This window comes from Dermacentor variabilis, chromosome 1 (genome assembly GCF_050947875.1).
Source record: "Dermacentor variabilis isolate Ectoservices chromosome 1, ASM5094787v1, whole genome shotgun sequence".
In the NCBI taxonomy this organism is placed as follows: Eukaryota; Metazoa; Arthropoda; class Arachnida; order Ixodida; family Ixodidae; genus Dermacentor; species Dermacentor variabilis.
In genome coordinates, this window is record NC_134568.1 from 246,350,997 (window position 1) to 246,375,531 (window position 24,535).

A 24,535-nucleotide genomic window follows, 5' to 3' on the forward strand; every position below is an offset into this window, starting at 1 on the left:
GATGTGTTTTGCCCACTACTACATGTAGTATCCTGTAGAGATCGAGGACGGCGTTGTGTGCATCTTAGAGAAGCTTTTCTTGATAGCATCTCTCGGTTACTAACTTGGGAAGTCGATGACAGAACATTTTTCTTTCGTTAGTGCTTTTTGCCATTGGCCGGCCACATCCGCTAATAATGTATCTATCACCACGACTGGCTGGAATTTTCTCTTACGAACAATTATATCGTAAGGCGTTCTTGTGAATGCGGGCCCTGAAGCTACTCACTACATTCGTTTTCGCTTCCGCTTCTCCTCCCCAGCAGAATGTTTCTCAAATAACTGACAAGTCATCTAGGTTTAACTTTATCGATGTCACATATATTGTACTTTGAGGCAAATAAGGAGGGTGCCATCGACAGGTCTATTATAGCAGTTATACACAACTTCATTATGCTTCCAGAAGTTTTCGGTGCAAGGGTCGGGAGCCGATCACGGTGTTCTTTCTCTTTGGGTAGCTGTTCGAAGAAACACGGCTATCATTGGTCGCCTAACTTTTTTTTTTCATTTTTCTTTCATTCTTTCCTTATGTAGCAGTTTTTATCCCCTTCTGTGCAGCAGTCATCCTCAAGGGTATGAGCAATGTTTTGTGAGAGCCTGCTGCTGCCAAAATCAACATGTGAAGAGCCTGAGGAATTGCACAACCGTGCCGAGTTTAAAACGCAGCTTTCTTTGCCTACCTCACCAACATCCTGCATGAGTCGTCGGTTTCTCGCCTATGAGGCACGATGGCTATGCTCCAGTCATCATCATCATCATCAGCCTAGTTACGCCCACTGCAGGGCAAAGGCCTCTCCCATACTTCTCCAACTACCCCGGTCATGTACTAATTGTGGCCATGTTGTCCCTGCAAACGTCTTAATGTCATCCGCCCACCTAACTTTCTGCCGCCCCCTGCTACGCATCCCTTCCCTTGGAATCCAGTCCGTAACCCTTAGTGACCATCGGTTATCTTCCCTCCTCATTACATGCCCGGCCCATGCCCATTTCTTTTTCTTGATTTCAACTAAGATGTCGTTTACCCGCGTTTGTTGCCTCACCCAATCTGCTCTTTTCTTATCCCTTAATGTCACACCCATCATTCTTCTTTCCATAGCTCGTTGCGTCGTCCTCAATTTCAGCAGAACCCTTTTCGTAAGTCTCCAGGTTTCTGCCCCATATGTGAGTACTGGTAACACACAGCTGTTATACACTTTCCTTTTGAGGGATAGTGGCATCCTGCTGTTCATGATTTGAGAATGCCTGCCAAACGCACCCCAGCCCATTCTTATTCTTCTGGTTATTTCAGTCTCATGATCCGGATCCGTGGTCACTACCTGCCCTAAGTAGATGTAGTCCCTTACCCCTTCCAGTGCTTCGCTACCTATCGTAAACTGCTGTTCTCTTCCGAGCCTGTTAAACATTACTTTAGTTTTCTGCAGATTAATTTTCAGACCCACCCTTCTGTTTTGCCTCTCCAGGTCAGTGAGCATGCATTGCAATTGGTCTCCTGAGTTACTAAGCAAGGCAATATCATCAGCGAATCGCAAGTTGCTAAGGTATTCTCCATCAACTTTTATCCCCAATTCTTCCCACTCCAGGCCTCTGAATACCTCCTGTAAACATGCTGTGAATAGCATTGGAGATATCGTATCTCCCTGTCTGACGCCTTTCTTTATAGGGATTTTGTTGCTTTCTTTGTGGAGGACTACGGTGGCTGTGGAGCCGCTATAGATATCTTCCAGTATCTTTACATATGGCTCATCTACACCCTGATTCCATAATGCCTCCATGACTGCTGAGGTTTCGACTGAATCAAACGCTTTCTCGTAATCAATGAAAGCTATATATAACGGTTGGTTATATTCTGCACATTTCTCTATCACTTGATTGATAGTGTGAATATGGTCTATTGTTGAGTAGCCTTTACGGAATCCTGCCTGGTCCTTTGGTTGACAGAAGTCTAAGGTGTTCCTGATTCTATTTGCGATTACCTTAGTAAATACTTTGTAGGCAACGGACAGTAAGCTGATCGGTCTATAATTTTTCAAGTCTTTGGCGTCCCCTTTCTTATGGATTAGGATTATGTTAGCGTTCTTCCAAGATTCCGGTACGCTCGAGGTTATGAGGCATTGCGTATACAGGGTGGACAGTTTCTCTAGAACAATCTGACCACCATCCTTCAACAAATCTGCTGTTACCTGATCCTCCCCAGCTGCCTTCCCCCTTTGCATAGCTCCTAAGGCTTTCTTTACTTATTCTGGCGTTACCTGTGGGATTTCGAATTCCTCTAGGCTATTCTCTCTTCCACTATCGTCGTGGGTGCCACTGGTACTGTATAAATCTCTATAGAACTCCTCAGCCACTTGAACTATCTCATCCATATTAGTAACGATATTGCCGGCTTTGTCTCTTAACGCACACATCTGATTCTTGCCTATTCCTAGTTTCTTCTTCACTGTTTTTAGGCTTCCTCCGTTCCTGAGAGCCTGTTCAATTCTATCCATATTATAGTTCCTGATGTCCGCTGTCTTACGCTTGTTGATTAACTTAGAAAGTTCTGCCAGTTCTATTCTAGCTGTAGGGTTAGAGGCTTGCATACATTGGCGTTTCTTGATCAGATCTTTCGTCTCCTGCGATAGCTTACTGGTTTCCTGTCTAACGGAGTTACCACCGACTTCTATTGCGCACTCCTTAATGGTTCCCATGAGATAGTCGTTCATTGCTTCAACACTAAGGTCCTCTTCCTGAGCTAAAGCCGAATACCTGTTCTGTAGCTTGATCCGGAATTCCTCTAGTTTCCCTCTTACCGCTAACTCATTCATTGGCTTCTTGTGTACCAGTTTCTTCCGTTTCCTCCTCAAGTCTAGGCTAATTCGAGTTCTTACCATCCTATGGTCACTGCAGCGTACCTTGCCGAGTACGTCTACATCTTGTATGATGCCAGGGTTCGCGCAGAGTATGAAGTCGATTTCATTTCTAGTCTCACCATTCGGGCTCCTCCACGTCCACTTTCGACTAACCCGCTTGCGGAAAAAGGTGTTCATTATCCGCATATTATTCTGTTCTGCAAACTCTACTAATAATTCTCCTCTGCTATTCCTAGAGCCTATGCCATATTCCCCCACTGACTTGTCTCCAGCCTGCTTCTTGCCTACCCTGGCATTGAAGTCGCCCATCAGTATAGTGTATTTTGTTTTGACTTTACCCATCGCCGATTCCACGTCTTCATAAAAGCTTTCGACTTCCTGGTCATCATGACTTATGTAGGGGCATAGACTTGTACCACCTTCAATTTGTACCTCTTATTAAGTTTCACAACAAGACCTGCCACCCTCTCGTTAATGCTATAGAATTCCTGTATGTTAACAGCTATTTCCTTATTAATCAGGAATCCGACTCCTAGTTCTCGTCTCTCCGCTAAGCCCCGGTAACACAGTACATGCCCGCTTTTTAGCACTGTATATGCTTCTTTTGTCCTCCTAACCTCACTGAGCCCTATTATATCCCATTTACTACCCTCTAATTCCTCCAATAACACTGCTAGACTCGCCTCACTAGATAGCGTTCTAACGTTAAACGTTGCCAGGTTCAGATTCCAATGGCGGACTCCAGTATATAGCACTAAATGTTGATCGAGAAAGTTGTGCCCGGGAGCGAAACTCCATTCTGCGTTATAAAACAATAAATGGCGACATAATGCTTGCACACAAGTGTCGGCTGAACGGTATCAGACAGACGCCAAAACCTTTGGCCCCAAGCAGACCTCAGACCTCAAGCACATGTACCTCCTGCTTGAACAGCGCATGATATTTAACAATCTTTTGTTAGGTTCCTTATATTTCGGCCACCCAATACTATAGCAGTTGGGTATGTGCCGCCGGGTGCTCTTGCTTAAAGAGCATTGGCAGTTTTTACCGACAAAGTAGTGCCAGTGAACGCACCTCTGTCCTGCGTTATAATATAATAAATCACGATATAAAACCTTAACTTATGATGTCGGCTAAAGCTCGCACATTGGAATGGCATGTGATGATCAACGGCTTTACCGATTTTCTTTTATTTCTTGTATTGCTCTACCATATTCTTACACCAATGGGTATGGGCCACTCGGTATGAGCCCATTTTTAGCCAATTATACACATGGGCATGTGCAGTGGACAAACGTCAATAGACATGCATAGATACACATACATACATACATACATACATACATACATACATACATACATACATACATACATACATACATACATACATACATATATATATATATATATATATATATATATATATATATATATATATATTATAAGACGCCAACAAGCAATGACAACACAGGGAAATTACTTGTACTTACTAATTGAATTAAAGAAAATGATAAATTAATGGAAATGAAAGTGGATGGAAAAACTTCTTGCCGCAGGTGGGGAACGATTCCACGGCTTCGCATTACGCGTGCGATGCTCTACCAATTGAGCTACCATGGCGCCGATTGCCCATCCACTTTGTTGGGTATTTACCACCAGAAGTAACCCTGGGAGTGTCAGCCAGCGCCACCACTTGTCGTTATCTTGTCGTCAGGTTCCCAATGACGACAAGATAACTTGCCGCCAGTTGGAACCGAACTCACAACCTCCGCATTACGCGTGCGTTGCACAGTCAATTGTGCTACGGCGGCGGTTATCAATCCGTCCACTAACTTGGGTACTTATGTTTACTGGATCTACCCCTGAGAGAGATAGCCGGGTCATTCAGGGCCATGGTGGGCGTAGGTGGAACATGCTTTTTTACCCGATGACGTCACTTAACACGTGAACTTAGAAGAGCAGGATAAAAAGTTCGGTGCCCTTCCACTCTGTGAAGAAGGATGACCAGCGAAGCTGTAAATGTGCGCCCCTTAATGACGAGCAGCACCTCCGCCGCGGGTCGGGCCAGTGTTGCACTATCTTCAGGATCAGCCCACGTATGGGGAGTGCTTAGCGCCTGCTTCACTTCCGCCAACTACGTGAAGGCTTGTCTACCAGATCATAGAGCCACAATAGGACTGGGAAATGTGAGGTTACACCGAGTAGACACACCTAATAGAGGGACACCACAAGGAGCAGTGCTGTCGCCGACACTTTTCAAGTTGGCCATAATGAAACTCCCAGCCCAACTCGAAAAAATATCGGGGATCAGATATGCCTTGGTATGCTGACGACGTCACGATATGGACGGTCGGGGGGTCCATAGGAGAACAACAAGAGGCATTGCAGGGGGCAGTGGACGTCTTAGCAAGATGCGCGGAGACATGCAGACTGCAATGTGCGCCAGAGAAGTCGGATCTGCTCATAATTGAGAAGCGCTCACGAGGACGATCAACAGCCCAGGTACCAACCATCCACCTGCTAATCGGTCCTAGAGAAATCCCCAAGGTGGACAGACTTCGTATCATTGGCTTATACTTACGAAAGGAAGGGGGTGGAGGATACGCCATATAGAAGTTACAATACGCGACTACGCAAGTCTTGCGCATGATGCAACGAATTACCAGCAAGAAGAGGGGATTCAAGGAACAGGACCTGATCCAACTAGTGCAGGTTCTGGTTTCGAACCGCATTGCGTACTCGGCACCATATCTAAATTTCAGCAATGTGGAAGTGGAAGTATTCGACCAGCTGATACGCAAGGCGTATAAGCCCGGAATGGCTACTTTTCGCTTCGAGGAGACAGGGGTGTACCAGAACGCACGGAAAATTATAGAGGCCCACCTGGTAAAACAGAAGGAAAGGCTACAACTCACAAAAGCGGGACACTGCGTCTTGAAACGTATTGGATATTCTGTACGGAAGACCAGAGCACTGGCAAAAATCCCAACACGAATACAGGAAACTGTGTACGTCTCACCAACACCCAGAATCATGCACCCGACCTTCCACATCGGACGGTGACATGCCCGAGCGCAGGCGCTCGCGAGGAAGTATTAGAACCACCCCAATGTCTTATACGTAGACACGGCCAGCACGGCAAGAAGCACTGAATTTGTCACCAGCGTAGTCGACTATCACAGGACCGAAATAAATGCGTCGTCCGTTTCCAGAGCGAGCGCTGCAGAGGCAGAGGAACTAGCGATAGCGTTAGCCATCACGACTAGACGGCACTGGGAGTGCGTCATATTTCTTACGGACTTTCAGAGGGCATGCAGAGAGAGGGAGAGAGAGAGAGAAAACTTTTATTGTGAAGTTTGAGTGGAGTTTTCTTTCCCAGCGATGTGGGCTAGCGTGACGTTTGCTTTGCCGCGACGCTATCAGCCCATTCCGCCAACCGTATCTGGTCTTGCGGGTTGGAAGTTTTCGTTTTCGTCTCCCACTCGTCATGTGCGGGAGCTCGCTTAAAGAGTTCTCTCGGGGGAGGGTTCTTTTGGCATCCCCACAAGATGTCATCTTGGTCCGCCAGGGGGCAGCTACAATGTTTGCAGTTTGGTGGATATTCACCACCGGTCATTGCAGTTAGCCTTTTTGGACTAAGTACAGATCTAGTCTGTACTCTCCTGAGGTTGGTGGCCTGTATTCTTATTAGTGTCTCGTACGGTGATGGATATATTCGCCTGGATTCGCGGTAATAAACGGTCATTTCGTTATAGGTGTGGATACCTTCGTGTCGGTCAACCCCGTCGGGCAAGCCCACCTCCCGGTTACTAGCTGCTCGGGCGGCTAGATGGGCGGCCTCATTGCCAGGGTTGCCCGCATGAGCGGGTACCCACACCAACTTCAATTGATTGAGATTTTTGTTGATGATTCTAAATGCTGGAGGGGAAATGAAAGCTGAGGTGTAGTTACGAATCGCTGTTTTCGCGTCGGACATAATAATCTTGGTGCCCGGAATGGAGGTGCCCATGGCGATGGCGGCCTCTTCCGCTTCCACAATGGAAGATGTGTTTACTGTCGCACAGCTGATGGTGTGTCCGTCGCCATTAGTGACGGCTATGGTGTGTCGACCATCACTGGTGCGAGCAGCGTCCACGTATATGGCGGGTTGGTTTTTGTAGCATTGCCAGAGTGCCACCGCCCTAGCATTGCGTCTACCGCTGTTTTCAGTGCTCATGTTTTTCGGAAGCGGGGGGATAATGATCTCGGTCCGGATAGTGTTAGGTATCCGCTGTCGTTGCGGGATGTCTAAGGCTGGGCGATACCCTAAGGTGTTGAGGATCCGCTGTCCCACGTGTGTGCCGGATAATCGAACTGTTTGAGCCCATTTGTGGGCCTCTATGATTTCCTCAACGTTATTATGCACGCCTAGACTCAAGAGTGCCTTCGTATTAGTCCATTTTGGTAGCCCGAGAGCCTGTTTGAATAACGTTCGGATTAGACCATTAATCCGTTCCAAATCCCTCTTCCTGAGATGCAGGTAAAGGAAGACATACGCCACTCGGCTCAGAAGAAAAGCCTGGATTAGCCTGTAGGCATCTTTCTCCTTAACTCCGTGGCGTCGGTTGGACACCTTCCTGAGAAGGTTCTGTAATTGCCTAGCTGTAGTTTGGCGTCGTGCTACGGCTTCTTGGTTGTGCGTGTTTTGCTGGATCCACAATCCTAACACTCTGATTTTAGGAACGGGTGGGACCGGTTGTCCAGCTACCTGCACCTGAATGTGTGCGGGCATATTGGCAGCCGGATTTGCGGGATTTTCATGCCGGACTATAAGCAATTCTGATTTTTTCGGCGAACAGCTGAGGCCATTGTTGCGAGCGTGTTTCTGCACTGCGTCAGCCGCTGCCTGCAGTGATTCTGAAATTTCTCCATCCGACCCAGTGCACGTCCAGATCGTTACGTCATCGGCGTAGATGGCGTGCCTGATATGAGGAATCTCTTTGAGCTGTCGGGATAAGCCACTCATGGTGGTATTAAAGAGGAAAGGAGAAAGTACTGCTCCTTGTGGTGCACCTCTAGTGCCGAGCTCTATGGTTTTACTTTCAATGTCGCCTATGTTTATGTCCCTTGAGGAATGTGGCAATATAGGTAAATGTTCTCTTAGCTACGTTCATGTTGGATACGTTTTCTAGAATGGCTCGATGTGAGACATTGTCAAACGCTTTGTGTATGTCTAATGCTAACACTGTTCGAGTTGCGCGTATAGGCGCTGGGTTAAGGATATCATTTTCTACTTGTCACAGCATGTCTTGGGTGCACAGTTTGGGTCGAAAGCCGATCATTGTCTCTGGGAACAGGTTGTTGGTTTCGGCATAGTCAACCAGCCTATTGAGAACTACATGCTCCATAGCCTTACCAAGACAAGATGTAACGGATATGGGTCTGAGGTTCTCTAGACTGAGTGACTTGCCCGGTTTAGGAATGAAGACCACACTAGCGTGCTTCCACTCTTACGGGATAGTACCGTTTTGCCAGTGCTGATTAAGAAGCTTGGTGATCATTGCTATGGTAGGGTCATCTAGATTCCTGAGCATTTTGTTGGTGATCTTATCTTTACCGGCTGATGATGTCATGCGTAGGCAGCTGATAGCGGCGCGTACTTCGGCCTCGGTGATGTCTTCGTCTAATGTTGTGTTTTCGGCTCCTCTGTACTCTATATATGCACACGGCTCCCGTTCTGTATTAAGATATTGCCCGATCAAGAGGTTTACGAATTCAGTCTGTTCCCGGGAAACTGTGTACGATTTTCTGAATCCTTTTATGAGCAGCACTTTTAGAGTGTTGTGGATCTAGCGTGTGTTTAAGCAGGGTTCAGGGGTTCTTTTTGCTCAACTGGCCATTCATGTGGTCGCATAATTGGTTCCATTGCATTGTGCTGAGCTCGCTAGAGTAGTCCTGAATCTCTTTCTCTAGGGCGGCGAGTTTGTGGCGCAGCGTGCGGTTGATCTTATTCTTTAGCCATCTCTGCTGAAGGTCTTGATGCTTTTCCCATAGACCTAGGAGTTTTGAGTCTGGCACGGGGCCTTCCTCTGCTATCCGTGCCATGGTTGTGGAATTATCCACATCCTGGATAAGCTCATTCGTCCACGCAGTGAGGTCTGCTATATCGGTGAGCTGTTTGCGGTTTCTTACGTATCGGAATACGTCCCATTTGGTATGTGGAATTAGCTTCAGTTTCCTTTTATGCCCTTTGGAAGGGATAGTGATAACAACGAGATAGTGATCGCTCCCTAGACTAGTTTCGGTGTTATCCCAAAGAGCCCCATTGGCATTTTTGACGAAGCATAAGTCGGGTGTGGTATTCCTGCTTACACTGTTGCCGATACGCGCGGGCCTATCTGGGTCAGTGATGAGTGTAAGTTCTAAGTCGCTTGTCACTGAATATAGCGCATTGCCTTTCCTAGTGCAGGTTTGGTATCCCCAGACTGTGTGCGGAGCGTTAAAATCTCCTACAACCAGTTGTTCCTTCTCTGCGGCTTTACATGCTTTTTTCAGGAGGGCAGTAAATCCGTTGCTTTTATCTTTCGGGGAGCTGTACAAGTTAAGGATGAATACACATCTGTGTTCCTTTTTTCTAGGCAGTAGCTGTACAAACGTGTAAGGAATTTTGTGTTCCTCCAGATCAATTTGCATTGCCGTAGGGTTGCGTTGTATCGCAACTGCCGTAGAAGGTTTGTTGTCGGCTTCAGTTAATTCATTGAACGTAGTATACCCAGTAATTTTGACTTGCGTGCCTGCTTCCTGTAAGGCTACAACATCTACCTTGGGATCAAAGCTAGCGAGTTGGAACTGCAGTGCTGCACGCTTTTGCTTAAAGGATCTGCAATTCCATTGTATAACCTTAATAGTTTCAGCCATCTTTTTTGGTGTACGGTTCTGCCCTTACTGGCAATACAGATGTCATTTTGAAGCCCTTAGTGTTGAGCACTTTGGTGGCTGTGGTGGCAAGTTGTTCGTGTTCCGGGCTTTCTGTAAGGCCCTGTGTACATTCGGCTCTATACACAGCGCCTATCCTGGTAAGCTCGTGGACTACCATCTGCTGAAATTCTGCGGTAGACTTTATGTCATTGGAGACTGTCTCAGCTAGCTGAGCAATTGCTCCTTCTAACTTATCTACTCTGTCCGTAGGGTTTGAGGCTTCGGACTCCTTGGGTGTATCCCGCACTGACGCTTTGCGTTTGTTTGACGGTTCTGCCTCCATCGATTCAAGCTCAGCTGTCCGAACACAGGCCACTATTTCGCGTGCAGCAGACGTCATAGAGGCGCCTCCAATTGGCCGCCTACTTTCTAGGGCCATGATTTTGGCATTGGCTGCCTCTAACTGTTGTCTGAGTGCTCTAATCTCTTCAGCGAGCTCCCTCACCTGGTTTGCATACTGTTGAGGTCGTGCGGGCGTGGGGTTGGGCTCGGGATTGGCTGACCAGGTGACCTTCCGCGATACCGCCTGGTCACTGCGTTGTTTGGAGTTGGAGTGGTTGCGAGACTGGCTCTTGCTCCGGCTGCGCTGCCTGCTGCCACTTCTACTATTTGAAGCTTCGCGCTGATCGGAGCGCACGGAAAGGCGGCCGTGCCGCACGGCGTCTCGGTAGCTCGTTCCGCTCTCTGTGCCGGCGCCACATGCGTTTTGTGTGCGACTCGCTGGTGGCCCTGCTGTCGTCGACGTGGTCGCGCTTCCTCTTTTTCCTTCCCCGGCTGGTTGTCTGCGCTGCGCAGGTGGATAGAAGCGATAGCGGCAGCTGGGAGCGCCGGTAGGGTGACCGCCGCGGCAGATGATGCAACGCGCTTTACACGCTGCCACAGTTCCCCGTGGCGGCGTCTCGTGTTCTTCGTCGCCGCAATGGTCACATCGTTGTCGTCTTGGGTCCGGACAGACATCGGAGCGAAGCAGGCTTCAATCCGTTCGCGGAATGGATGCACTTAAAGATTGAGGCCCAAAAGCGGACCTGCTTGGGTAATGTTTGTCCGGCAAATGTCACCACAATATGGCGAGAGGATCCTATCCTTCTTGCTCCAGCGATTTCCAATCCTGGATTTCTCGTGCATATTTCCTTGAGTATGTCGGCGTCAGTCTCGTCCGAGTAAGCGTAATAGATAACGCCTTTCACTGAATTTTCTGGGGCCGGTGCGTATGCAAAAACGGCACATTCCTGTTGCTCACTTTTAAGGCATTTGATGTTATAATAAGCTTCAGCTCCTACTCTGGATGGGGTGCTAATCAGCGCAGTGTTGCTGGTAGGGTGTACTCTGACTTGATCTTCTTGCACCACTTCATCCAGGTTAGCTTGGGCGGCAGCACACACTGTACGCAGAATCTTGGCTGGGCCGTAAGATAGCAGGTTGATCGCGCACTGTGGGCGAATGATGATCTTGTAATCTTCGGCCGGGAGCTTCGGTAGGGGTCTTCTCTTCGGTAATGACGGCGGGCGAGCGCGATATCTCGGTGCGCTGCTTGGCGTTTCACTCGGCGTCCCTTTCTTCCCTTCGGCGGCTGGCTGCGTCTCGGCGTCAGTCTTGCGTCGGGCATATCGCCGCTGCTTGTCGAGAGCGGTCCAACTGCCGTCGTTCAGTTCTTCGTCGGTGATGGTTTCCCCATCCACGACGATTTCCATGCTGCAGAATTTTCGGATCACTAGGGTAATACAGTGGTGTCGGCGTGGAGTCCCGACCACGCCGGCGCCAATAGGCTTTTCGATGTGGAGAGCAAGAAGAGAACGCCCGTTCGGTCGAAAAACACTGGTAATAAGGCGAAAAGTCCACCCACCGACCAAAACATGGTATCAGCGTAGTCCTCTCGTCTTTAGGCTTCCGTTGGTAACGAAATCCACTCGCGAACTTCAAAAAATCTGGCCGAAAACATTTTAGAAAGCGGGAGCCGATGTTCGCAAGACTGTCCTACTCGGCTTCTTCAGGGCATGTAGAAAATTTTCCAGGGCCAAGATTTCCAGGACCGCACATCGCATTCTGATTGGGGCGCACCAGCTCCCGCCATACAAGTCAGCACGGCATACAAGTCATGTAGACTCTGGGGCATGAGTCCTTACGCGGCGATCAGCAGGCACACACGCCTACGCCCGAGCGCATGCACACCGGGAGCCGCGAGAGGGTGACGCCGAGCAGTTCCACGCCGAGTAGTTCCACCCCGAGCTCATATACCATTAAGCTACACGCACGTCCTACAACACTATCCCCTTTCACGAAGAACACTACCGCCACCTCATAATGCTCTGACGCGAGAGGAAGCCGTAATATGGCGAAAACTCCAAACGAACACATATCCTCACTTCAGTCTCTACCACGTCATACACTCTGCGCTGCATTCCTATAAATGCCCACACTGCGATCAATGTGCAACGCTTTACCACATGGTATGGGCTTGCGCAAGCACGCCACAACTCACTCCCATAACGCACGCCACCACACGGTAATGGGAGGCAGCGCTGTCCAGCTCACACTCGACGGACGAGCTCAACCTGGTCAACCGCGCGAGAAGGGCAGCTAAGGCCGCTGGACTCCTGGAATGACGGGACCACCCACTGCAGAGAGGAAGAGCTACCCACGCTCGTGTGCTCTCTTCTGTAACGTTTACTCTCTCTCTCTCTCCGCCGCGGGTCGGACCCCGTATTGCACTATCTTCGGAATTGACCCACTATGGGGTTAAAGCATGCTTAACGCCTGCTTCACTTCCGCCGCGGGTCGGCCCACGTATGAAAAATTGTTAGTCTGTGTCCATGGAGACGACATCCGCCAGAACCTAGCCATAAACAGCTGCGCTGTAAAAACCTTCGTATGCTACCGTGTGTGTGTGTGTGTTAGTATCCGTAGTATTTGTAACTGACTATTTCCCGGATGATCAGATACGCACTGAAATATTAAACGGCTTATCCGAACATAAAGTAGTTCTATATACACTGCCTCTGCCTGGGCTTGTCCAACACCACGGCCCTGTAAAACGTGTTCTTGCATTCAACAGAGTAGGTGACGCAAAAATAATGACACATCTCTCTCACGGATTTCACGGCTTCTTTTTGTTTCAATAAATGCTTAACCACAAATCCTTCATCGTTGCAATTCAAAGCACGCGTCATGTCTTGTATAAAAATCTTCGTTCCGATTGTGCGAAAACATACAAAAGAACATAATTGCTGAATTACGCGTGAAATAATTCATGTGAAACGTAAAATCAAAAGATCAAGGAAAGCTTGAAAGTCTTGTTTAGCGACTAATTACAGCGCTCACATATCCGCATTATCCAAAATCCTGAAAAGCGAAGTACGCTCTTCAATACAGCCCATTTTTGTGCCACTCTAGCAAATTTCATTAAAGCTTCACCAGGAAAACTTTAGCGTTATGTGAGTTATAAATGTAATGGCCAAAAGTCTGCCCTTTCATTGGGAACAAAATACAAGGAGGACCAAGTGAATCGCTATTTCCAGTCGCTCTTCACAATGGACAGCGGCCTATTGCAACATTCACAAATAATCTAATCTAGAGGAAAGTTTTCATTTTTCCGGGGGGTAGGAGGGATTGTGGCCCAACCAGCTTTCCGAACCCCATATATATATATATATATATATATATATATATATATATATATATATATACAACGAGACGAAAGAGGGTTTAACCGAGGGGCCCGATTTTTATTAATCATATCATAAGAAGCCAACAAACACTGACACCAAGGACAACATAGGAGAAATTACTTGCGCTTAATAAATGAAATAAAGAAACGATAAATTAATGGAAATAAAAGCGGATGAAAAAACAACTTGCCGCGGGTGGGAACCGAACCCACAACCTTCGCATTTCGCGTGCGATGCTCTACCAATTGAGCTACCGCGGCGTCGCTTTCCCATCCACTTTAATTTCCATATAATATATATATATATATATATATATATATATATATATATATATATATATATATATATATATATATATATATATATATATATATATATATATATATATATATATATATATATATATATATATAATGTGCGTGTGTGACCTCGCAGAATTGTTCACGGAAGTGACGACCTCATATGAGAATTTGAAAGACCTCATAGTAGGAGACAGTGCAATTTCAAAGCCTGTGTCCTCTACGCGAAGGTAGAGTAATTGTCGTATACTTCGCTATCACTAATAGAGCTTCGCTTCTCCGGCGAAACTGCAGCCTTTCTTGTATATATGTTTTTCCTATCCTTGCATATGATTTTTCCCCTAATGGCTTCTCATTATTGTATTTGTGCTTACTGTTTTATGTATTCTTTAACTTATAAGGTTGTTTATCTTTGTATAATGTAAACTACTATGCTTGAACTAGTACTATGCATTCTGCGTGCCTTCTCTTCCTCCTTCTTTGTTTGCATTTTAGCCAACTGTTTTCTTGCTCCTGCCAATTATTCTTGTTTGTGCGTGCTGTATTCAAAAGCCCACTCTTCTAATAACCCCGCCAAAGGGTTGACAGTATGAATAAATAAATAAATAAAACTCAGTGCCCTTCCCCTCTATGAGGAAGGATGACCAGCGAAGCTATGTGTGGGCCCCTGTTGCGTTTCGCCTGCGACACGCGGTTTTGCCGGCGCGACTGCGGCGGGGCGGCAGACATTTTGGCCCGTTCGGCGTCGCCGCAACGCTCCCCGCCAGGCGTTTCCAGGCGTTTCCAGGCATGTTCCGATGCCACGTGTCTTCATGTGCGTGTGTGAGTGTATGTGCCATTGTGCCCAAACCAGGCGATGCGACAGCAGGGGTCACCCTCTCCTTCCAGTCATTGTGCCCGAACCAGGCGATGCGAAAGCAGGGGTCACCCTCTCCTTCCAGTCATTGTGCCCGAACCAGGCGATGCGAAAGCAGGGGGTCACCCTCTCCTTCCAGTCATTGTGCCCGAACCAGGCGATGCGACAGCAGGGGTCACCCTCTCCTTCCAGTCTTTGTGCCCGACCGGCGGCAGTGTGCGTCACCTTAGCCCATTGTACAATCACGTGCTCGTCTATTGAGGGGTTCCTTCTTGCCCTCAACTGCGAGAGTATAAAAACAGCTGCCCCCGGACGCCAAGAGGAGGGCTCCGATTTCTTCTGTTGAGTAAAGTGCTCTCCCGTCTCTCTACTTCGGTCAACCTGACCGCCAACTCTTTGCGATGTTAAAATAAACAAGTTGTTTTGTTGTTACCAGTCGACTCATGCTTTGCCGGGACCTTCGGATGCTTCCAGTTGTACCCCAGGCCGCCAGGCCAACGCTACCCTTGGGGCTTGCGACCCAGGTACAACCACGGGCGTCAGCGCCGAGTTCCCAACAACCGATGCCATCGGTGGGATCCAAACATCTGGTTGGCAGCGGTGGGATCGCCTCCGACTTCAAACAACTGTCTGCCAGCGGTGAGATCGCGACAACGGAGGCCAGCAGCGAAGAGATGCAGTTGACTGTATGCTGAGCAGCTCATCGACGATCCGGGAGCAGTGCAACGAGCCCTGTGTGATGACTGGTTGCCTGCAGCGGAACGACTGCGCTGGACTCTTGGCTGCGAGGTTTGGTGAGTGCGGGACTTTCTTCTTCTGAGCTTTGCCAGGCTTTTGTTAGTGTCAGAAACAGAGCTGGTAATTGTGGTTGTCGTTGCTGCCGGGTTAGTTTGCGGCAAGACAATAGTAAGCAGTAGAGAAAGCAGCATTCAGAGCAGCCATGGATTTGAAGTCGTTGCGCAAACCGAAATTGTTGGAGCTTGCAAGAGAGTTGGGTCTGGATGTCTCGGACAAACTCAGAAAACCAGAACTGATAAAGGCTATTCTTGAGTTAGAGGCTGAGGATGACGAGCTGTCGGAATGCCTTGAGACTATTGAGGAGAGGTCAAAAAGACAGGAGCGCGAACTTAAAGAGCAAAAAGAGAAACAGGAGCGCGAACTTAAAGAGCAAAAAGAGAAACAGGAGCGCGAACTTAAAGAGCAGAAAGAAAAAGAAGAGCGCGAACACGCTTTGGAAATGAAGCGTCTCGAGGTAGAGATGGAACGCGCTCGTAATGGAAGTCAGGCACACGGTGCAGGAGAACGAGTATTGTTCAAAATGACTGACCTGATGCGGCCGTTTAAGCTTGGAGAGGACATTGGTTTGTTCCTGGTTAACTTTGAGCGAACGTGCGAGAAGCAGGGGTTCTCTCGGGAAACGTGGCCACAGCGCTTGCTCACTTTGTTACCCGGCGAGGCGGCCGACGTAGTCGCTCGCTTGGATAGAGAGGAGGCAGAGGATTTCGACACAGTGAAATCGAGTCTTCTAAAAAAGTACCGGCTGTCTGCGGAGGCGTTCCGTCGGAAGTTTCGGGAAAATGAGAAAGGCAAAAGTGAGTCATATACAGAGTTTGCGTATAGGCTTATGTCAAACATGCAGGAGTGGCTCAAAGAAGAGAAAGCGTTTGGTGACCACGATAAAGTTCTGCAGTGCTTCGGGCTAGAACAGTTTTATAGTCGGTTACCGGAGAACGTGCGATACTGGGTCTTGGATAGGCCAGACGTTTGTACGGTGGCTAAAGCCGCTGAGCTAGCCGAGGAGTTTGTGACGCGTCGGGCTCGCGGAGCTAAGGACGGTCAAAAGGGTGAATTTGGCTCGAAGTTTGAGAGGCCGAGGTTCACGCCCATGAGATTAAAGGGGGACACGCGTAGTGAGGATGCGAGTGAAAGCAGTCCGACCAAACGTAAAGAGACGGCGGCAGCCAAACGCAGAAAGCGGTTCGAGATGAGGCGAGCGCGCGTGTGTTATACGTGCCAGAAGCCGGGTCACTTTTCGGCGCAGTGTCCGGAAACAACACCAAAAGTTGTGTTTTTTTCAATAGGCAGCACTGACGAGAACATGAAGCTTCTCGAGCCTTACATGCGAGACCTCCTCGTGAACGGGAAAGAGTGCCGAGTGCTTCGCGATTCCGCAGCTACGATGGATGTAGTTCACCCGTCTTACGTAGAACCCCATATGTTCACGGGCGAGTGCGCATGGATCAAGCAAGCCGTGGAAGCTCATAGCGTGTGTCTGCCAGTAGCAAAGGTGCTTATTGAAGGACCTTTCGGAGCGCTTGAGACGGAGGCGGCAGTGTCATCTATGCTGCCACCCCAGTACCCGTACCTATTTTCAAACAGGTCCGATCACCTCCTGCGCGAGAAGGGGCTTTTGTTTGGTGAAGCTAGTGTTCAGGCCTTAACCAGATCGAAGGTTCGGGAGCTCGCTGCAAAGGCGGTAGTTGCGGGGCCGACGTTATCAAACAACGAAAAAGGGTCAGAGGCGCAGCAAGCTGATATTCAGAGCACGCCCGAACTGAATAAACTTGAGTCTGTAACGTTAAAGGCACCAGATACTGGAGAGGAAACGCCCGACACGGGAAAGTTAGAAGAGCTATCTACTGATTTGCTCATCGCGCCTACGTCAGACGGACTTGATAGGTTGCTAAAAGTCAGCCGGTCGGCTTTGATAGCCGAGCAAAAGAAGGATGGTAGCCTAGAAAACATACGCTGCAATGTCAAGGAAGGTATCGCCAGGAAAAATGCGCGTTTTGTGGAAAGAGGTGGAGTCCTGTACCGGAAGTATCTAGACCGCAGAGGAGTGGAGTTCGATCAGCTGATCGTGCCTCAATGCTATCGTCAGGATCTGTTGCGCTTGTCACACGGGGGTTCGTGGTCCGGACACCTTGGAGTTAAGAAAACTAAGGACCGTCTCTTGCAAGAGTACTATTGGCCAGGGTGTTTTCGGGACGCAGACCATTTCGTGAGGACATGTGACACTTGTCAGCGGGTGGGCAAACCAGGGGACAAATCAAGGGCGCCGTTGAAATTGGTACCTATCATAACGGAGCCTTTTAGACGGCTCGTTATTGATACAGTGGGACCTCTGCCGGTAACAGCCACGGGGTACAGACACATTTTGACTGTGATCTGCCCAGCGACAAAGTTCCCTGAAGCAGTGCCGCTTAAAGAACTCAGCTCAGTTGAGATAGTTAATGCACTACTGTCCATATTTGCGCGAGTTGGTTTCCCTGCGGAAATCCAATCAGATCAGGGCACAGTGTTTACTAGCGCTTTGACGACAACTTTTCTCGAAAGGTGTGGGGTAAAGCTGTTACACAGCTCAGTGTACCACCCACAGTCGAATTCCGTTGAGAAGCTCCACTCCGTCATGAAGCGCGTGTTGAGAGCGTTGTGTTTTGAACATCGAACTGACTGGGAGCTGTGTCTGCCTGGGGTGATGTTTGCTTTAAGGACCGCGCCGCATGCGGCTACGGGGTTTTCGCCAGCTGAACTGGTGTACGGTCGCTCGCTTCGATCTCCGCTTCGCATGCTTCGAGAATCGTGGGAAGGTAGGGGCGACGACCCAGTCGTGGTGGAATACGTGCTTAAGCTCCTCGAACGCTTAAGAAGGGCACAGGAGTTGTCAGGTGAAGCAATGGCAAAGGCCCAGCAGAGGGCCAAGGTTTATTATGATCGGACAGCCAGGGCCCGTCGTTTTGAGGTGGGCGATGAGGTCATGATATTGCGCACATCGCTAAACAACAAACTAGACGTGCAGTGGGAGGGCCCAGCACGAATTGTTCAGAAACTGTCGGACGTTAACTACGTGGTAAGTCTGCCAGGAAAGCGGAAAGCACAGCAAGTTTACCACTGTAATCTGCTCAAACCTTATAGACAAAGGGAAGCAGTGGTGTGCATGATGGTAAACGTTCCTGAAAAGCTTCCGGTCGAGCTTCCGGGACTAGGCTCAGTGACGAACAGGGAAGACACCGGTCAAGTCATTAGTGACCTTATCAGTAAAGCACCGCTGTCGCCCGAGCAGAAAACCGAACTACACCAGCTATTACAAGAGTTTCAAGGTCTGTTCTCTGAGAGGCCTGGTAGGACTTCTGTCCTTACTCATGACATAGAACTTACCTCCCCAGAGCCAGTACGATCCAAGGCGTATCGGGTGTCACCCCGCCAGAGCGATATTATGGAGGCTGAGGTAAAGAAAATGCTACAGCTCGGTGTTATTGAGGCAGGTGAGAGTGATTATACCTCCCCTTTGATTTTAGTTGAGGTACCGGGCAAGGAACCTCGTCCTTGCGTCGACTACCGCAGGCTTAATTCCATCACTAAGGATCAAATTTATCCGATCCCTAACATCGAGGAGCGCCTTGAGAAAGTTAGTAGCGCTCAGTTTATTTCCACCCTAGATCTTGTCAGGGGTTATTGGCAGGTTCCACTTACAGAAGAGGCTAGTAGGTATGCGGCGTTCATTTCACCAATGGGAACATTCCGTCCTAAAGTGTTGAGTTTTGGTTTGAAGAACGCGCCATACTGTTTTTCAAGCCTCATGGATAAAGTGTTGCGGGGACAGCAAGAATTCGCTTTACCGTATCTAGACGACGTAGCGATATTCTCCGCATCCTGGTCTGAGCATATGGCACACTTGCGGGCAGTGCTAACCCGCCTGCGCGAAGCGGGCTTGACAGTAAAGGCTCCTAAGTGCCAGTTAGCACAGGCCGAGGTTGTCTACCTCGGTCACGTGATTGGTCAGGGTCGTCGCCGCCCCTCTGAAATAAAAGTGGCCGCTGTGCGTGACTTTCCGCAACCGCGCACGAAGACCGATATTCGGTCGTTCTTAGGTGTCGCCGGCTACTATCAGAGGTACATTCCCAGGTACTCTGATATCGCGGCTCCCCTGACGGATGCTCTAAGAAAGTCAGAGCCTCAAACAGTCGTCTGGGACGAGACAAAGGAAAGAGCTTTTAGCGCCCTAAAGAGTGCCCTAACAAACCAGCCTGTGCTACGATCGCCAGACTATACAAAAGGGTTCATTGTTCAGTGCGATGCTAGTGAGCGAGGCATGGGCGTTGTACTGTGCCACCGGGAAAAGGGAGAAGTAGAACACCCCGTCCTGTATGCTAGTCGTAAGCTGACCAGTCGTGAGCAGGCGTATAGCGCCACCGAGAAAGAGTGTGCATGTCTCGTGTGGGCCGTTCAGAAATTGTCATGCTATCTAGCCGGCTCGAGGTTTATCATTGAGACGGATCACGGCCCTCTCCAATGGCTGCAGACCATCTCTCCCAAAAATGGCCGCCTCCTGCGCTGGAGCCTCGCTTTACAACAATATTCCTTTGAGGTGCGTTACAAAAAGGGGAGTCTCAACGGTAACGCCGATGGCTTAAGTCGAAGCCCCTAACGTAGGAATCAGCCTAAAAATTGTTTGTTACTGATGTTTTTCTTCCTGAGGCAGGATTTTTTTTAACATATTGCTTTTGTTTAGTGTTTCAAAGTGATGATATGCTTTCTAGTGCAATTTTCCAATTTGTGGACGCGTTCTGAGTGATGCTAGACTACTGTAAGGAACTAGGCAGTGGTATAAAAAGGGGAAAGAGCCTGGCAGGGCTTAGTGAGGGTTGTGCCGTGCTTGCTGACTGAGCGGTTGAGTTTCAGCGTAGTTCTAACGCTTGCCGGGAACGAGAACAAAAATGTGAACTCTCCCGAAGTCACTTTGCAGTGTCCCGTGCGAACCTGAACGAGAGAACGAGGCCTTCTCTGTGCGCTGCGCTCAAGAAACGTCGAGGGACGCCCGACTTCGGTTATGAGCATCATCGAGCGACATCCCTCCGGACAGCGGATGCAGTCCCCTGTCCATCGGGATCTCCTACCCCCGGCGGGGCGGACTGTTGCGTTTCGCCTGCGACACGCGGTTTTGCCGGCGCGACTGCGGCGGGGCGGCAGACATTTTGGCCCGTTCGGCGTCGCCGCAACGCTCCCCGCCAGGCGTTTCCAGGCGTTTCCAGGCATGTTCCGATGCCACGTGTCTTCATGTGCGTGTGTGAGTGTATGTGCCATTGTGCCCAAACCAGGCGATGCGAAAGCAGGGGGTCACCCTCTCCTTCCAGTCATTGTGCCCGAACCAGGCGATGCGACAGCAGGGGTCACCCTCTCCTTCCAGTCTTTGTGCCCGACCGGCGGCAGTGTGCGTCACCTTAGCCCATTGTACAATCACGTGCTCGTCTATTGAGGGGTTCCTTCTTGCCCTCAACTGCGAGAGTATAAAAACAGCTGCCCCCGGACGCCAAGAGGAGGGCTCCGATTTCTTCTGTTGAGTAAAGTGCTCTCCCGTCTCTCTACTTCGGTCAACCTGACCGCCAACTCTTTGCGATGTTAAAATAAACAAGTTGTTTTGTTGTTACCAGTCGACTCATGCTTTGCCGGGACCTTCGGATGCTTCCAGTTGTACCCCAGGCCGCCAGGCCAACGCTACCCTTGGGGCTTGCGACCCAGGTACAACCACGGGCGTCAGCGCCGAGTTCCCAACAACCGATGCCATCGGTGGGATCCAAACACCCCTTAATGGGCGAACTGCACCTTCGAAGCGGGTTGGCCCGGTTTTGCGCTATCCTTGGGATCGACCTACGTATGTCGAGTGTTTAACGCCTGCTTCACCTCCGCCGCGGGTCGGCCCGGCATTGCACTACCTTCGGGATTGACCCACGTATAGGGAGTGCTTAACGCCCCTTGCTTCACCTCCGCCGTGGGTCGGCCCGGCATTGCACTATCTTCGGGACTTTGTTTCTACACACGGACACGATCCTGGGGGAACTAGCCCTTAACAGCTTGGCTGTAAAAGTCGCAGTTTTGCCCGAAAGCTGAAGCATCGATTGCGATATCAAATTAGTGCATAGCTATACGAAGCAAGGATAGTAGTTTTATCGGTCGTATAAATTTGTAATCTTTGGCATACTAACTAAATTAGCAAGCATGTTGTAACGCGCGCCCAAGCAAACATGAACATATCTCAATCGATGACCGCGGAAACTCGCTGTCAGAACTCTGGAGTGAGGAAGCCCGGCCGCAGCAACAAGCGAATTGACCTTCGTGCTGTGTCTCACATCAACGCGAACTAAGACGTGAAAACAGCGCGTGGTGAACTCTTGTCGCAGATGGCTTTCAAGACATAGCGACCCGGGCGGGCGCGTGCGGCTGCCCGGACCGCTCGGAGTAGAACGCCCCCCCCCCCCCCCAATGCCCTCCTTCACATCCTCCCGGAGCCTTGCGCGCGACTGAAGACGGCGAGCAATCCCCTCAGCTTTCGTCCCTTGTGTGCGCGAGATTTAGCCGCGATCGCCGGCTCACTCTCGCTAGCTTTCACTCGCTGATACAGCAACCTCATGGCAATGGCAATGCCGACTGCTGAAATTCACCTGGTGTGTCCATATAATTGCTATCGCAATAATAATAATATATTGCATTCTGCCATTCACGCAATGCTGTCGTGACGGCAGGGAAAGGAATCCACGACCGCGTGTTCAAGCTCAGAAATGGCGTATACAGCTCTACAAGATTTTAAGTCTCACGGAACCGCCGAGTGACGCGACAGTCAGCGTCTTATCGCGACGCGCAGCGTTCAAAGTAGTGAGGGTGAAAGCATAGGCATTGTTGTGACTCCGGGGTGGAGGAAGAAAGACGGACTCTTTCCGCAGACGAAGAAGAAATGAAAAACTTTATTCAATATTTACAGATAGTGGATGATAGCGTACAGGTAGCTGTAGGAGCGCATCAAACCGACTGGGCGGCTGCAAGCGACTCTCTCTTCTCACAATGGGCCGGTTCTCCCTTAAATCCCTTCGGCGACCTCTCGTCGGCAGGAAACGGTTTGGGCGAGTTCTTGTCGGCAGGAACCAGGCGGGGCAGGGTGATGACGACGGCCGCGTCGAATTCTTGATTCGTCGCGGCGATGGCTGGGCGCTTCTTGAAGTCGCCTCCCTTGTCGAATTCTTGATTCGTCGCGGAGAAGTGGGAGCTCTCGTCGCCTCGTGGTAGCCACGTGGTGCATGTAGTATGGTAGCTCCCGTCACCTCGTGGTCGCCACCTGGTGCCCGTAGTATGGCACAAAAGCACAGACTACGCTCTAAAGTCAGAGGGCGCTAGGCTAATCATCTAAGCTCCAAATAAGCCCTGCCGCTGCTTATATGTTTCCCACGCAAACAGAAATACGCGCACGTGCTCCTGCTCGTATAAGGGGTTCCAAATGGTAGAATGGCTGATAAACAGCAGTGGTTAAGCCGGTTTCATTGTACTAGCCTAGCAGATGATCCTAGGACAGCAGAACACTCTGAGCGCATGTGCTTAGCCTCGCTGCTTTGGCAGGTGCTATCCGTGAAAGGGCGCTGGTGTATGTGCCGGCAGACGCTTCCGTGAGATTATTAAAATCTCAGAGAGCTGTACATTGGGTCACGCAACTGGTATATATCTGTAAGTGTGAGTATGGGAGAACGTCGGCGCCTATTAACAGAAATGAGCGCTATAGCTTGACCTCCTTTTTAGTTATTTTGTTTGAGGAAACGTAGATAAGTAGCTGAATTAGAGTGGTGCATACGACGCGTGTGTATTAGTATGCCTTGGCTGAGCAAAGGTGGCGTATATCTTTCGCTTTCTTTTTTTTTACCATTTAGTTGCAATGTGAAACGTTTGTTTTGATTAAAGTGGAAATTTCTTTTTCAGGGCAGAAAAGGAAATTCACAGGACCACCAGCAGAAGAAACGAACGGGACTGCCGCATCCCATCCATTTCTTGCTCTGGTAGTCTTGTGAATGACACTTTACGTGTTCTAAGTGCCATCACCAACCGGCGCAAAAGAGTGCCCCCCTAACGGATATTTCAGAAATGGATCATTTCTGAAAACGTTATTGCAGCCTCACGCTTTGGGGACAGCATAATCTGATGAGTGTAGGCAGTAGTTCCGAGCTGACGCAATTCTCGTGAGAGAGGCTCGTATATCGTCCCAGGTAGCTTTGAAATCGCCATTCTTTCCCCTTCTCGAAGTATAAATCAAGAATTGACCATTTGCAGAAGTGGGAGCACCACCTAGCGCGAAAAACAGGAAGCTTGCGCCTCGCCGCTTGGTTGGAAAACATCCGCGCTTCAGCCTTGCTTTGGTATGGCGGCATCGGGTGGCGACGTTGTATTTGCAGAGCTTCTTTCAAGTTTTGTGAAAGCGTCGACGTTCTTCGGTTGTTGTATATGACCTGCCTTAAATATGACTGAAGAGGACTTCATTCCCTTGTAGTTTTTGCAAACGGGATGGACAACTGACCTTTCAGAGTGCCGGATAACAAGCGAGAAAGCGTGGGGTTGTCTGCATGCCAAGACTTCGTCCGTTTGTCAGGCACACCGTGGATGGGCCTTAACAGAAGGTTAAGAACACAAAACTTAACGTAAACACCGCAGACCATGCGCTTGGCCTCATACAAGCTAGGTGCACGCCATCCATAAAGTCGGGCATCTACGTGGTTGCAGCATGGTTCACGAAAGCCATTGGCGACATTGCCGGAGCGCACTGTGAATGTGTGGCCGGGTGAGTACTTCATGCCTGTCGCATTCGCCGAACTCCTAGTTGTTGCATAAAACAGTAGATGTACATGTGATAGCTTGCAAATTTCGTATTCGTCTCGTGCTGTTTCGCCAAACTGCTGTGTTGCATGCTTGTAGTGTACCAAACCGCATCCCAAATTTCGCATACGCTATATGTAAGCGGGAGGTTATTCCGGGTGTTTTTGCGAGCGCTAGGGCCTCAAAGCATACGCCAAGCTATTTTATACGTTATATTAGCTTAAATATGGACAGCGCGTGCGT

The 24,535-nt window shown here is 49.3% G+C and overlaps 1 non-coding gene across 1 annotated transcript; it reads right to left on the reverse strand.

Annotated features, from left to right (window-relative positions):
* Positions 1-13,697: 13,697 nt before the first annotated feature.
* Positions 13,698-13,770, reverse strand: TRNAS-CGA (transfer RNA serine (anticodon CGA)). Its single transcript has one exon. It is a non-coding gene; the product is annotated as a tRNA-Ser (tRNA).
* Between the last annotated feature and the right edge of the window lie 10,765 nt (positions 13,771-24,535).